The sequence below is a fragment of the Hippopotamus amphibius genome, chromosome 1, assembly GCF_030028045.1.
Source record: "Hippopotamus amphibius kiboko isolate mHipAmp2 chromosome 1, mHipAmp2.hap2, whole genome shotgun sequence".
NCBI lineage: Eukaryota > Metazoa > Chordata > Mammalia > Artiodactyla > Hippopotamidae > Hippopotamus > Hippopotamus amphibius.
Window position 1 is genome coordinate 73,749,315 of NC_080186.1, and position 16,505 is coordinate 73,765,819.

The following is a 16,505-nucleotide window of genomic DNA, read 5'->3' on the forward strand; positions in this document are numbered from 1 at the left end:
CATTTTTCTAGTAATTTCATTTTCATAGTATTTTACAAATAAAATATACTGGTCTGCAGTGAAAGGAAGACGAGACTGGTCCTTCACCATGGATAGTCTGAAAAGCACTCATTTTAGACTGAAAATTCTAGTCAGTTACCTGTGGGCCTACGTGATGGTCAATTTTCTGTGTCAACTTGATTGTACCACTAAGTACCCAGGTTGAACATTATTTCTGGGACATGTCTTCTCCTACCCTTGGACTGGGATTTACACCATCAACTCCCCTGATCCTCAGCGTTGGACTTGGGCTGGAATTATACTACTGGCTATCCTGGGTCTCCAGCTGGCAGATGGCAAATCGTGGGACTTTTTTGCCTCCATAATCATGTGAGCCAATTTCTCATAATTTTTTTTCTCTCTCCCTCTCTGTCCCTCTCTCTCTCTCTCTCTCTCTCTCTGTGCGTGCACACTCCTGCACATATGTGTATTCTCTTGGTTCTGTTTCTCTGGAGAACAGCGACTAATATAGCCCCTTTATCCACTTGCCCCTATCTTAGCGGTTGCTTTTTTGAATAAATTTGAAACAATAATCTCAAAAGGAGAGACATTACCACTAATCCATTTTTTTTCTGAGATTCACTCATTGACTAGGAAAGAATACTTAAATAAGATTTTTGAGGAAAACCTAGCATCTGACTATTCTCTCCTTCAAAGTTTAAATTTTCCAGCTTCAGCTTGGAATATACTAAGGTTTAAATAACGTTTCAATTTCTGCAAGATTCCAAAGTATGAGACTCAGTCAAGTTAAATTTCAGGCCACTTACAGAGAGCCTCTCTTAGCAAAACTGTATATGCAATAGACAGTGTGCAAAAAAAAACAAACAAACAAACAAAAGAGAGAGTCTCACAAATCAGCAGATTTCTTTATTATAAGACAATGAAATGACTGATTTGCACCTGCAGAGCTAGCCAGCTAGGAGTTCTAGGGGTCCAGCTACATGGGATGGGTCTGTCTCAGTCCTAGATATAGTTTGGTACCATGTGGTAGTCAGCTGTGACTGGGACAGCAGCAGTGACCTGGAAATATTAGGCTTGAAGGACACTAAGAGGCAGAGATCCACCTTCCACCTCCCTGCTTCCCACAAGAAAATTGCTTGCTAATATTCCACTTTCCTCACCTTCCCTTCCATACCACCCTTTCTTCCAAGAAGGTAAGTACTTTATTCCACCCCTGTTTGAGAATAACATTTGTGAAAGATAGGCATCAAAAGCAATATTTCTGAATTCATATTATGTGACAAAATATATCACAAGCAAGGTGAATTTAATCCAGTAATGCAAGGATGGTTTACTATTGGAGAAAAAAACTCAATAAACACATCACATTAAGAGATTAAAGTAAAATAAAATACATGATGCAAAATGCTAAGACACTGAAAAAAAATTCAATAAAATTCAATACTTATGATAAAAACTCTTAGGAAATTAGGATTTGAAATACTCTTTTTTACTGATGAAACTATCTTCCAAAAATATATAATAAGCATCATATTTTATGGTAAAAGATTGGAAGTATAATTCTCAGTAACATTAAAATAAGAATTCTATTTACACCACCACTACTAAACATTGAACTGGAAGCCCTAGCCAAATAATGACACAAAGGAAAAACATAGAAGTTTTGGAAAGCAAAGAAGTTATCCTTTGCAGATATTATCTACAAAGAGCATTCAAGAAGAGAAGCTCTACAGAGAATCTGTGAAAACTAACAAGAGAGTTCAGAAAGCTATTGGATTCCAGCTTAATATACATAAAGTCCATAAGTAAATAGTGAGATACCATATGCATAGGTAAGAAAAATGAATATGTTAAAAATTCAGGTATTTCTAAATCCCAACAATATTTTTAGCAAAGTTACCAAGCTGATAATAAAAAATTCATGCAATGAAAGAAAGACAAAGAATAAACAAAAACATTTTGAACAAGAAAACAAAGCAGGGAAGAGGTGTGGGGGAAGACTTATTAAATGTCAAGAAATATGATTACATAGTAATTAGAACAGAGTAGTCTTGGTGTAAGGATAGAAATATAGAATACAGATCTCAGAATAGAACCAAGAGTCTTCAAAATGTGTAAGAGATTTGGTGTTATACTTCAGTGGAAGATAAGATGCATATATGTGGGGGGAAATGATATAAATGGAAAACAATAAAGTTTAATCCTCACCTCATATCCTACATGAAAATTAAAGTCAAGTGGAATAGTAAACAACTTTACTCAGAAAGGCAAACCTTCTAAAACTATTATAAGGAAATCTGGGAGGGAGTTCAAGGGAAGATTGCAGGGGTACAATTTTTGATTTTCCACATCATCCTACAAAACAGACAAAACAGCTAGAATTACAAAACAAGCAGCCAAAATCTACAACAGCAGTTTTTGATTTTCCACATCACCCTACAAAACAGACAAAACAGCTAGAATTACAAAACAAGCAGCCAAAATCTACAACAGAGCTAAACAACAAAGTACCTCTATAAACCCCCCACATTTGAGGAATTGAGGCCAAGCTAACTATAACAAGCCTCACAGAGTACTGTGAACTGTGAGGGAGGAAGCAGAGAGTAGGCAAAGGGATTTCTGACAGCTGGAAGAGCTGGAGGACTCAGAAACTGAATTGCTTAAATTGAGGAATCCATTATGAAAAATTCAGTGGGTCATTCTTAGAACAGCATCAAAATTGAGAACTGGCTTCATGGGCTCCAATTTGTGGCTGAGTGCAAAGGGACAGCAAAAGGTCAGGTGGTGCCGGTCAGTTTGTACCTTAGGAAAATTTGAAATAAAACAATTGAAGCTCCCTTGTATAACAAAGACTAGCCGCCAAAAGAATCTTCTGGTAGTAGAATGTAAACTGAGTAGTTGAGAGACACTTGGACCAAATGAAAGAAAAGATCCATCTAAGAGTAGGGGAGACAAAGAAGATAGGCCACAGAAAGTATCAGACAATATATTTGAACAAGGCAATAATAAGAGGGAGTTCTACAACTATGAAGCTAGGAAAATGCTGCTGGCCAACACTTTATCTGAGAGTGTGAATAAAAGCCATCTCACTTAAACATGAAGAAGAGAAAAGATCATTATCAAGGTGTATACAAAGTTATCTTAAGATCAAAGAAAATAATGCATACAACTATATGGTAAGACATATTATGAAGCATATATAATTAAACAGCATGGTATTCACACAGGAATAGAAAGGCAGACCAATTTAAAAATACAAAATGCATTCAATTTCACATGAAAATTTAGTACATGCTAAAACAGCATCTCAAATCAGTACGAAAGGTAGACTTTTTAATAAATGATATTAGAATAACTAGAGAGCCACATGGAGAGAAAAAGATAAAAGTTGGCCCGTTATTCACATTTACCCAAGGATAAATTTCAAACAAAGTAGAGATTTAAATTTTTCAAATGAAATCACACAAATACTAGAAGAAATTCTGAGAGGGGAAAGCACACTTACAGAATTGAAAACCTCCAGTAACTGAGTCATATTAAGCTATCTACATTATTTGCAAATTTATTATAAAAACTATCTAGAATTTGTTCTGCATTTTACAATTACAGAATGCTTTCATGTTTGTTAACTAATTACACTTCGCCATTAATCCTTTGAAGTGAGTAGAGATATGGTATTACCCCTTGAAAATATAGGATGTGAGATTCAAGAATATCAAGGAAGCGTCCCCCAGTCATACAGCCAGGAAGTGAAGGAGCTGAAAAATAAAGTACATTTTGAATGTAGTTACAGTGTTTCTCTCATTTCATCATGCTGTTCTTCCTCTCTTCTTTCCTCCTGCTCTATATGACTTTTAAAAAACATATTTTCTTCCCTTTACTTTCCTTCCTCTCCCTTACTATCTTATTTTTTCTAGTTAGAGAGAAAGGTAATGGGAAAGGTACAGGGATGGATGGATGAATGGATGGATGGATGGATGGATGGGTCAATGGACAGATGCATAAATTACTGGATATATGGATAGAGGGATAGAGATAAAGGGCTTGATAGATGAGAATGCAATATGTAAGTGATATGTCATGGAGATAAAACAACAAACCTGTCTTTACTCAACCTGTAATGAAGTGTCAAGGAGAGCCACGTTCTACCACTGACCTAACTGTGAAAATAGTGATTAAAGCATTGCATGCATTCCCCACATAACCGTCAAAAAAAAAAAACTGGCCAGGAGAAAGATGGCGGCGAAGTAGAAGGACATGGAATGCATCCCTCTCCACAGATGCATTAGGAATACACCAAAAAATGCAATAATTCCCACAGAAAATGAGCTGAACACCAGCAAATGACCATGGACACCAGAAAGGACTGCAAAGATCCTGACATAACCAGTAGGGAGGCATTTACAACGGTTCAAAGAGGGAGAAGTGGCTGAGCTGTGGCAGATGGGAAAGAGGGAGAAACACACGGAGGGTCTGCACCAAGGCTCAGCATGGCCAGACTGAGACATTGATTCATAGCTGAACAGGGGGTCTGGGAGCTGGAACATGGGAATGAGAAATTGGTTCAGGGTGAGAAACATTGTTGGCTGCGGGGAGACAGACTGAGAGGACAGGAGGGAAGAAAACCGCAGGGGAGAATGCCTACCACAGAAAGCTGGGCAGCCATGGCGGCGGTTCGATACTGCTGACTCACAAGCATGGGGGAGGAGCCATCATGGGAGTAGCCTCTCTCTCTCTCTCTCTCTCTCTCTCTCTCTCTCTCTCTCTCTCGGCACCTGCTGTGGACAGAGGAAGGACCCCTGTGGGCCTGGCTAACGCATTCAGGGATAACAAAGGCCCCCGGGTGGGGGGGGCCTAGACTGCATGCAGCCGAGAGCCAAAAGCCCGCAGAGTGGCCCAGCTCTGGAGACATTCTGTTTACACCTGAGCTTCCAGCGTCCCTCTGCAACAGGCACCACCACGCCCAACTGAACTGCCGTGACCCAGACAGGGCACCACTGCTCACTCACTCCCAGGGGAAGGAGACACTATTGTACCCTCTCTCTCCCCACACACCAACGCTTACAGACAAACAATAAAGGAAGCTCTGCTGGTCGGAGAATAATACAAAAAACCCAAGGCAGGTAGATGGACACTTACAGCTGAGACCCCAAGGAAACAGAAATATTAGTATTAATTCTATTGAACTGGTCCATTCTGGGGTCACTTCTGGGCTTTTTTTTCTTGTTGATGTTGTTTTTTTGTTTTTTGTTTTTATTAATTACGATCTTAGTCCTAAGAGATCTACAAGCTTTATAACATATTTTTAATCTATTTTTTCTTCTATTTTTTTCAGCCTTTTTGTATATTTCTATTTCTAGCTAAGCTTTTTGTAGTGCTGACTGTATCTCTCCTATCCTCTTTTCATCTCTATCTTTTATACATTTCTATTTCTTTCTTTTTCTTTTCATATTTCCAGTCCCACTACACTCTTCTGTTGCCCTGTCTTTTATTCTTTTTTAGTTTATTTTATCTTAATATACTTATAAGCAACATTACCAGTCTGGGCAGCCTCTTTGCTTTATTCACCAGATGACATATTGCTTTGGTATTTATTATTAGGTTTTTGTCTTTATCTTAGTTCTTAGTATAATTGTCAGATTTCATTCTAAGAATCTTCAGTCTGTCTGGTGGTACTCTAGCTCTTTATTATATTTGATCCTAGCTTTCAATTTTCTCCCTGGATTCGTGTTTGTGTGTATGCGGTGTTATTTGTTTGTTTTTACTTTTGTTTCTGTTTTGGTTTGGAATTTCTGTTGGTTTTCTCTTTGAATGTCTGATAGCATACTGGGGTTCTTCTGTCAGGTCTCTCTAGTGCCTTATGTTCTATTGGATTCAGTATTTGTGTGTCTTATACATGTATGTGTTTCCTTGATTTAGTATTTGTTTGACTCAACACTCTGCCATTAGTCTGGGGCTTGGACAGTATTCTTTAAACCCTTTATTGCCCGGACAAGCAACCTCTGAAGTTTGGACTACCATGAGAAAACAAAGAAACACCATGCAGGCAAAGGAGCAGGAAACAAACCCACAAGACCAAATAAATGAAGAGGAAATAGGAAAAATGCCTGAAAAAGAATTCAGAGTAATGATAGTAAAGATGATACAAAATCTTGATAACAAAATACAGAAAATACAAGAAACAGTTAATAAGGACTCAGAAGAACTAAAAAACAAAAAAACAGTAATGGACAGCAAAACAACTGAAATTAAAAATACTCTAGATGGTATAAACAGCAAAATAACTGAGGCAGAAGAACAAATAAGTGAGTTGGAAGATAGAATGGGAGAAATAACTGCCACAGAGCAGGAAAGAGAAAAAAGAATAAAAAGAATGGAAGACAGTCTCAGAGACTTTGGCGATAACATTAAGCATACCAACATTCATAGGCATTCCAGAAGAAAAACAAAAAAAAGAGTCTGAGAAAATATATCAAGAGGTTATAGTGGAAAACTTCCCCAACATGGGAAAGGAAATAATGAACCAAGTCCAAGAAGTGCAGAGAGTCCCACACACAATAAACCCAAGGAGAAATACACCGAGGCATATATTAATCAAACTAACTAAAGTTAAACACAAAGAAAAAATATTAAAAGCAGCAAGAGAAAAGCAACAAACAACATATAAGGGAAAACCCATAAGGATAACAGCTGACCTTTCTACAGAAACTCTGCAGGCCAAAAGGGAATGGCAGGATATACTGAAAGTCCTGAAAGAGAAAAATCTACAGCCAAGAATACTCTACCCAGCAAGAATCTCATTCACATTCGAAGGAGAAATCAAAAGCTTTCCAGACAAGCAAAAGTTAAGAGAATTCAGCACCATCAAACCAGCCTTACAACAAGTGCTAAAGGAACTTTGCTAAGTAGGAAACACAAGAGAAGGAAAAGAACTACAAAAACAAACCCAAAACAATTAAGAAAATGGCAATAGGAACACACATGTCAATAATCACTTTAAATGTAAATGGATTAAATGCTCCAACCAAAAGACACAGACAGGCTGAATGGATATGAAAACAAGACCCTTCTGTATGCTGCCTACAAGTAACCCACTTCAGACCAAGGGATACATATAGACTGAAAGTAAAGGGATGGAAAAAGATATTCCATGCAAATGGAAGTCAAAAGAAAGCTGGAGTAGCAATACTCATATCAGACACATTAGACTTGAAAGTAAAGACTATTAAAAGAGACAAGGAAGGACACTACATGGTGATCAAGGGATCCATCCGAGAAGAACATATCACAATGGTAAATATCTATGCCCCCAACATTGGAGCACCTCAATACATAAGGCAAATGCTAACAGCCATAAAAGTGGAACTTGAGAGTAACACAATAATACTAGGAGACTTGAACACCCCACTTAGATCAATGGACAGATCATCCAAACAGACAATAAATAAGGACACACAAGCTTTAAATGACACATTAGACCATCTCGACTTAATTGATATTTATAGGATATTCCATCCAAAAACGACAGACTACACTTTCTTCTCAAGTGCACATGGATCATTTTCCAGGATAGATCACATCTTGGGTCACAAACCAAGCCTCAGTAAATTCAAGAAAATTGAAATCATATCAAGCATCTTCTCTGACCACAACGCCATGAGACTAGATATCAATTACAGGAAAAGAAATGTAAAATATACAAACACATAGAGGCTAAACAATACACTATTAAACAACCAAGAAACCATTAAAGAAATCAAAGACAAAATCAAAAAATATCTAGAAACAAATGACAATGAAAACACAACAACCCAAAACCTATGGGACACAGCAAAAGCAATTCTAAGAGGGAAGTTTATAGCAATACAGTCCTACCTTAAGAAACAAGAAATATATTGAATAAATAACCTAACCTTACACCTAAAACAATTAGAGAAAGAAGAACAAAGAAACCCCAAAGTGAGCAGAAGCAAAGAAATCATAAAGATCAGAACAGAAATAAATGAAAAAGAAATGGAGGAAACAATCACAAAGATCAATAAAACTAAAAGCTGGTTCTTTGAGAAGATAAACAAAATTCGTAAACCATTAGCCAGACTCATCAAGAAAAAAAGGGAGAAGACACAAATCAACAGAATTAGAAATAAAAAAGGACAAGTAACAACAGAAACCACAGAAATACAAAAGATGATGAGACACTACTACAAGCAACTATATGCCAATAAATTGGATAACCTAGAAGAAATGGATAAATTCTTAGAAAAATACAATCTTCCAAGACTGAACCAGGAAGAAATAGAAACTATGAACAGACCAATCACAAGTACGGAAATTGAAGCAATGATTAAAAATCTCCCAACACACAAAAGCTCAGGGCCACATAGATTCACAGGCAAAATCTATCAGACATTTTAAGAGAGCTAGCACCTATCCTTCTCAAACTCTTCCAAAATATTGCAGAAGGAGGAACACTCCCAAACTCATTCTAGGAGGCCACCATCAACCTGATACCAAAACGAGGCAAAGATGTCACAAAAAAAAGAAAATTACAGACCAATATCACTGATGAATATAGATGCAAAAATCCTCAACAAAATGCTGTTTAACAGAATCCAACAGCACATTAAAAAAATCATACACCATGATCAAGTGGGGTTTATGTCTGGGATGCAAGGATTCTTCAATATACGCAAATCAATCAACGTGATACATCATATCAACAAATTGAAGGATAAAAATGATATGATAATCTCAATTGATGCAGAAAAAGGTTTGACAAAATTCAACATCCATTTATGATAAAAACTTTCCAGAAAATGGGCATAGAAGGAAATTGCCTCAACTTAATAAAAGCCCTATATGAGAAACCAAAAGCCAACATCATTCTCAATGGGGAAAAAGTGAAAGAATTCCCTCTAAGAACAGGAACAAGACAAGGGTGTCCACTCTCACCACTATTATTCAACATTGTTTTGCAAGTTTTAGCCACAGCAACCAGAGAAGAAAATGAAATAAAAGGAATCCAAATTGGAAAAGAAGTAAAATTGTCACTCTTTGCAGATGACATGATATTATACATAGAAAACCCTAAACGCTCTACCAGAAAATTGCTAGCACTAATTGATGAATTTAGTAAAGTAGCGGGATACAAAATTAATGCACAGAAATCTCTTGCATTTCTATATACTAACAATGAAAAAACAGAAAGGGACATTAAGGAAACTCTTTCCATTTACCATTGCAACAAAAAGAATAAAATACCTAGGAATAAACCTGCCTAAGGAGGCAAAAGATCTGTATGCAGGAAACTTTAAGACACTGATGAAAGAAATCTAAGATGACACAAACAGATGGAGGGACATACCATGCTCTTGGATTGGAAGAATCAACATAGTGAAAATGACTGTACTACCCAAAGCAATTTACAGATTCAACGCAATCCCTGTCAAATTGCCAATGGCACTTTTCACAGAACTAGAACAAGAAATCCCAAAATTTGTATGGAGACACAAAAGGCCCTGAATAGCCAAAGCAATCTTGAGAAGGAAAAATGGAGTGGGTAGAATTAGGCTTCCTGACTTCAAACTATACTACAAGGCCACAGTGATCAAGACAGTATGGTACTGGCACAAAAATAGAAAGGAAGATCAATGCAACAGAATAGAGAACTCAGAGGTAAACCCATGCACATATGGGCAGCTTATCTTTGACAAAGGAGGCAAGAATATACAATGGAAAAAGACAGCCTCTTCAATAAGTGGTGCTGGGAAAATTGGACAGCAACATGTAAAAGAATGAAATTAGAACACTTCCTAACACTGTACACAAAAATAAACTCAAAATGGATTAAAGGCCCCAATGTAAGGCCAGACAGTATAAAACTCCTAGAGGAAAACATAGGCAGAACACTCTATGACATCCATCAAAGCAAGATCCTTTTGGACCCACCTCCTAGAATCATGGAAATAAAATCAAGAATAAACACATGGGACCTCATGAAACTTAAAAGCTTTTGCACAGCAAAAGAAACCATAAACAAGACAAGAAGGCAACCCTCAGAATGGGAGAAAATACTTGCCAATGAAGCAACGGACAGAGGATTAACCTCCAAAATATACAAGCAGCACATGCAGCTTAATACCAAAAAAGCAAATAACCCAATCCACAAATGGGTGGAAGACCTAAATAGACATTTCTCCAAAGAAGGTGTACAGTTGGCCAGCAAACACATGAAAAGATGCTCAACATCACTAATCATTAGAGAAATGCAAGTCAAAGCCACAATGACGTCTCACCTCACACCAGTCAGAATGGCCATCATCAAAACATCTAGAAACAACAAATGTTGGAGAAAAGGGAACTCACCTGCACTGTTGGTTGGAATGTAAGTTGGTACAGCCATTATGGAAAACAGTTTGGAGGTTCCTTAAAAAACTAAAAATAGAACTACCATATGATCCAGTAATCCCCCTACTGGACATATACCCAGAGAAAACCATCATCCAAAAGGAAACATGTACCATAATGTTCATTGCAGCACTATTTACAATAGCCAGGACATGGAAGCAACCTAAATGCCCATCAACAGATGAATGGATACAGAAGATGTGGCATATATATACAATGGAATATTACTCAGCTATAAAAAGGAATGAAATGGAGCTATATGTAATGAGGTGGATAGACCTAGATCTGTCAAACAGAGCAAAGTAAGCCAGAAAGAGAAAAGCAAATATTGTATGCTAACTCATATATATGGAATCTTAAAAAAAAAAAAAAAAAAAGGTTCTGATGAACCCATTGACAAGACAAGAATAAGAATGCAGATGCAATGAATGGACTGGAGGACACGAGGTTGGCGGGGTGGGGGGTGAAGGGGAAGCTGGGATGAAGTGAGACGGTAGCATAGACATACATACACTAACAACTGTAAAATAGATAGCCAGCTGGAAGTGGCGATATAACAAAGGGAGGTCAACTTGATGATGGGTGATGACTTGGAGGGCCGGGACGGGGAGTTTGGGCGGGGGAGGTAGCAGGAGGGAGGGGATATAGAGATATGGGGATATGTGTATAAATACAGCTGTTTGACTTTGGTGTACCTCAAAAACTGGTACAAGAGTGTAAAGCAATTATATTCCGATAAAGAGCGTTAAAAGAAAAAAAAAAACTGGCCAAAGAAGAAAATGGCATTTTCCAAACAAAAGCTGCTGGCTTTATAGGAATACAGCAAATAACAATGGTTATTATTATTATTATTACTATTATTTTATTTCTGCTGTCTAATTTAATGGCAAAACAATTGCAGTTGGTAAAGTGTGGCTGTGGCCCCTACTTATCAAAATGCTGGGGATGATTTCCTAGCTTGAGTGTGAGCTGTAGCTAATTGTTTCTGGCAATGACATGTTACGGATCATTTGCTGACAAGAGTGATTTGCCATTTGTTGGATTTGGCAGGAACAATTTTCTTTTGAATAGCAATTTTTTTTGAAACTTTGTAATTCTTTGATCTTGGCTTTTTCAATTAGAACATGTTATCTATTATTATCCCCAGGATCATTTTGAAGACTCACTGAGCAGTCCGTAAACAATTTCAATCACCATTAGGGCTGGCAGCAAGATTGTATCCTGCTGAGGAAGAAAATGCCTTTTTTCGATTTGTTCAAACTATCAAATGTTGTCTCTGTCAATTGTATTTTGAGTCATTAAAAGACACTGATTATTATTTCAGAGCAATCACTTAGCTGCACAATTTCCAAATTACTGTTTCTGCAATCCTGAGTACTGAACATGACCTCCAGCTAGACCTATGACACCTGGCTGTGCTACAGAGAAGTTGAGGCAGTTCCTTCATGAAGTGACTCCCTGAATCAGTGGAAAGCCCCAGTAGCTCAGCAAACAAACCTGCTTTGATTAAGTGTACATGATAGAAGTGTATCAGGATTAGAATCACTCTATTCTTCCTTCTACTTTTTAGATGTATCTAAACAACAAAGTCAAGCTGAATATCCAAATAATTTATCCAGGAAATGAGTGAAGAATCACCAGTTTTTATTATTCCCCATAAAGAAAAGTTGGGCCTGAAAGTAAATACAGTAATGTTTTCAAAACTTTATTTCCTAAATCTCCTGAATACATAGTGACTAGGAGAAATTAAAGTAAATAGAGATGAATTCATAATATGGAACACTTAGAATGTCTATCTTTTTTGTTAGATAATGTAAAACCAAGATTTAATACAAGATATTGATATAGTAGCCTTTATATATCTTAGCATCAATATATCCTCTCCTCCATATCTAGACATATTCATTTCTTGTATGGATACATGTGAAGATGGTTTATTATCAGTTAGTCAGTTAGTCAGTACTCAGTCATTTGGGCAGTCTTTCTCTTATTCTCCAACAGAAATGGCTGGCTGAAACTTAAAAAGAAATATATTTTATTTATTTCATAAATTTGTTTGTATTACGAAAGAGCAGTTCTAGGTACTATATTTCCTGAAACTTCTACATCTGGAAAAATGGAATAGATAAACTTTTTCCTATTCCTCCCACCAAGTTCATTATGTAGAAAATGAACTTAGGAAGACATTGAAAAATACACGATGCAGGAGATGGTTCAAGATGGTGGAGTAGGAGGATGTGCGTTCACTCCCTCTTGCAAGAACACCAGAATCACAACTAACTGCTGAACAGTCACTGACAGAAAGACACTGGAACTCACCAGAAAAGACACCCCACATCCAGAGACAAAGGAGAAGCTGCAATGATACTGTAGGTGGGGCACAATCATGATAAAACTGAATCCCATAACTGCTGGGTGGGCAACTCACAAAGTGGAGAACAGTTATAACACAGAAGTCCACCCACTGAAGTGAAGGTTCCTAGCCCCACGTCAGGCTTTCAAACCTGAGGGTCTGGCAATGGGAGGAGGAATCCCTGAGGAATCACCAGAGAATAAGACTTTGAAGGCCAGTGGGATTTCATTGCAGGACCTCCACAGGACTCAGGGAAACAGAGACTCCACTCTTGGAGGGCACATAATAAGGACTGTGTGCAACGGGACCCAGGGGAAGGAGCAGTGACCCTATAGGAGACTGAACCAGACCTACCTGCTGGTGTTGGAGGGTTGCCTACAGAGGTGGGGGGGGCAGCTGTGGCTCACCATGGGGATAGGGACACTGGTGTCAGGGGTTGTGGGAAGTGTTCATTGATGTGAGCCTCTCGGAGTCCCCCATTAGCCCCACCAAAGAGCCTGTAAGTTCCAGCAGTGTGTCTCCTCAGGCCAAACAACCAACAGGGTGGGAACACAGCCCAACCCATTGCCAGACAAGCAGATTAAAGTTTTATTGAGCTCCACCCACCAAAGCAACACCCAGCCCTACCCACTACCAGCCCCTTCCATCAGGAAGTGCTCACAAGCTTCTTAGATACCTTCCTCCACAAGAGGGCAGACAGCAGTATCAAGCAGTATCAGCAGTATTTCATTCTGGGGAACTGAAGACCACAGCCACAGAAAGACAGAGAAACTGAAAAGGCAGAGGACTTTGTACCAGATGAAAGGACAAGATAAAACCCCAGAAAAACAACTAAATGAAGAGGAGATAGGCACCCTTCCAGAAAAAGAATTCAGAATAATGATGGTGAAGATGATCCAGGACTTTGAAAAAAGACTGGATGCAAAGATCGAAAAGATACAAGAAAAGTTTACCAAAGACCTAGAGGAATTAAAGAACAAACAGAGATAAGCAATACAATAACTGAAATGAAAAATACATTAGAAGGAGCCAATAGCAGATTAACTGAGGCAGAAGAATGAATAAGTGACCTGGAACACAGAATAGTGAAAATCACTGATGCAGAAAAGAATAACGAAAAAAGAATGAAAAGAACTGAAGACAGCCTAAGAGACCTCTGGGACAATGTTAAACACACCAACATTTGCATTATAAGGGTCCCAGAATGAGAAGAGAGAGAGAAAGGACCCAAGAAAATACTGGAAGAGATTATAGTTGAAAATTTCCCTAACATGGGAAAGGAAATAGTCACCCAAGACCAGGAAGCACAGAGAGTCCCAGGTAGAATAAACTCAAGGAGAAACACAATCAAGATACATAGTAGTCAAATTGACAAAAATTAAAGACAAAGAAAAATTATTAAAAGCAACAAGGGAAAAATGACAAATAACATACAAGGGAACTCCCATAAGGGTAACACCTGATTTCTCAGCAGAAACTCTGCAAGCCAGAAGGGAGTGGCATGATATATTTCAAGTGATGACAGGGAAGAACCTATAACCAAGAATACTCTACCCAACAAGGATCTCATTGATTAGATGGAGAAATCAAAAGCTTTACAGACAAGCAACAGCTGAGAGAATTCAGCACCACCAAACCAGCCTTACAACAAATGCTAAAGGAACTTCTCTAAGTGGGAAACACATGAGAAGAAAAGGACTTACAAAAACAAAAACAAAACAATTAAGAAAATGGTAATAGGAACATACATCTCAATACTTACCTTGAATAGAAATGGACTAAATGCACCAACCAAAAGACACAGACTGGCTGAATGGATACAAAAACAAGACCCATATATATGCTGTCTCCAAGAGACCCACTTCAGACCTAGGCACACATACAGACGGAAAGTGAGGGGATGGAAAAAGATATTCTGTGCAAATGGAAATCAAAAGAAAGCTGGACTTTAAAATAAAAAATATTGCAAGAGACAAGAAAGGACACTACATAATGATTAAGGGATCAAACCAAGAAGCGGAGATAATTATAAATATATATGCACCCAATACAGGAGCACCTCAATACATAAGGCAAATGCTAACAACTATGAAAGAGGAAATCAACAGTAACACAATCATAGTGGGGGACTTTAACACCCCACTTACACCAATGGACAGATCATCCACACAGAAAATTAATAAGGAAACACAAGCTTTAAATGACACAATAAATCGGCTTGATTTAATAGATATCTATAGGACATTACATCCAAAAACAGCAGATTACACTTTCTTCTCAAGGGCACATGGAACATTCTGCAGGATAGATCACATTTTGGGTCTTAAATCAAAATTTAAGAAAATTGAAATCATATCAAGCATCTTTTCTGACCACATCACTATGCAATTAGAAATTAGTTACAGGAAAAAAAAACTGTAAAAAACACAAACACATGGAGGCTAAACAATATGCTACTAAATAACCAACAGATCACTGAAGAAATCAAAGAGGAAATCAGAAAGTACCTAGAGACAAATCACAATGAAAACACAATGATCCAAAACCTATGGGATGCAGCAAAAGCAGTTCTAAGAGGGAAGTTTAGGGCGATACAATCCTACCTCAAGAAACAAGAAAAATCCCAAATAAACAATCTAAACTTACACCTAAAGAAACTAGAGAAAGAAAAGCAAACAAAACCCAAAGTTAGTAGATGGAGAGAAAGCATAAAGATCAGAGCAGAAATAAATGAAATAGAAACAAAGAAAACAATAGCAAAAATCAATAAAACTAAAAGCTGGTTCTTTGAGAAGATACACAAAATTGATAAATCTTTAGCAAGACTCATCAAGAAAAAGAGGGAGAGGACTCAAATCAATAGAATTAGAAAGGAAACAGGAGAAGTTACAATGAACACCACAGAAATAAAAAGCACCATAAGAGACTACTACAAGCAACAATATGCCAATAAAATGGACAACCTGGAAGAAATGGACAGATTCTTAGACAGGTATATCCTTCCATGACTGAATCAGGAAGAAATAGAAATTTTGAACATACCAATCACAAGTAATGAAATTGAAACTGTGAAAAATCCCAAGATTTGTTGAAATCTTCCAACAAGCAAAAGTCCAGGACCAGATGGCTTCACAGGGGAATTCTATCAAATAATTAGAGAAGGGCTAACACCCATCCCTCTCAAACTCTTCCAAAAAATTTCAGAGGAAGGAACACTCCCAAACTCATTCTACAAGGCCACCATTACTCTGATACCAAAACCAAAGATACTACAAAAAAAGAAAATTACAGGCCAATATCACTGATGAATTTAGATGCAAAAATCCTCAACAAAATACTAACAAACAGAATCCAACAGCACATTAAAAGGATCATCCACCATGTTCAAGTGGGGTTTAACCCTGGAGTGCAAGGATTCTTCAATACACACAAATCAATCAATGTGATACACCATATTAACAAACTGAAGGATAAAAACCACATGATCATCTCAGTAGATGCATAAAAAGCTTTTGACACAATTCAACACCCATTTACGATAAAAACTCTCCAGAAGGTGGGCATAGAGGGAACCTACCTCAACATAATAAAAGCCATATATGACAAACCTACAGCAAATATCATTCTCAATGGTGAAAATCTGAAAGCGTTCACTCTAAGATCAGGATCAAGACAAGGATGTCCACTCTCTCCACTCCTATTCAACATAGTTTTGGAAGTATTTGCCACAGCAATCAGAGAAGAA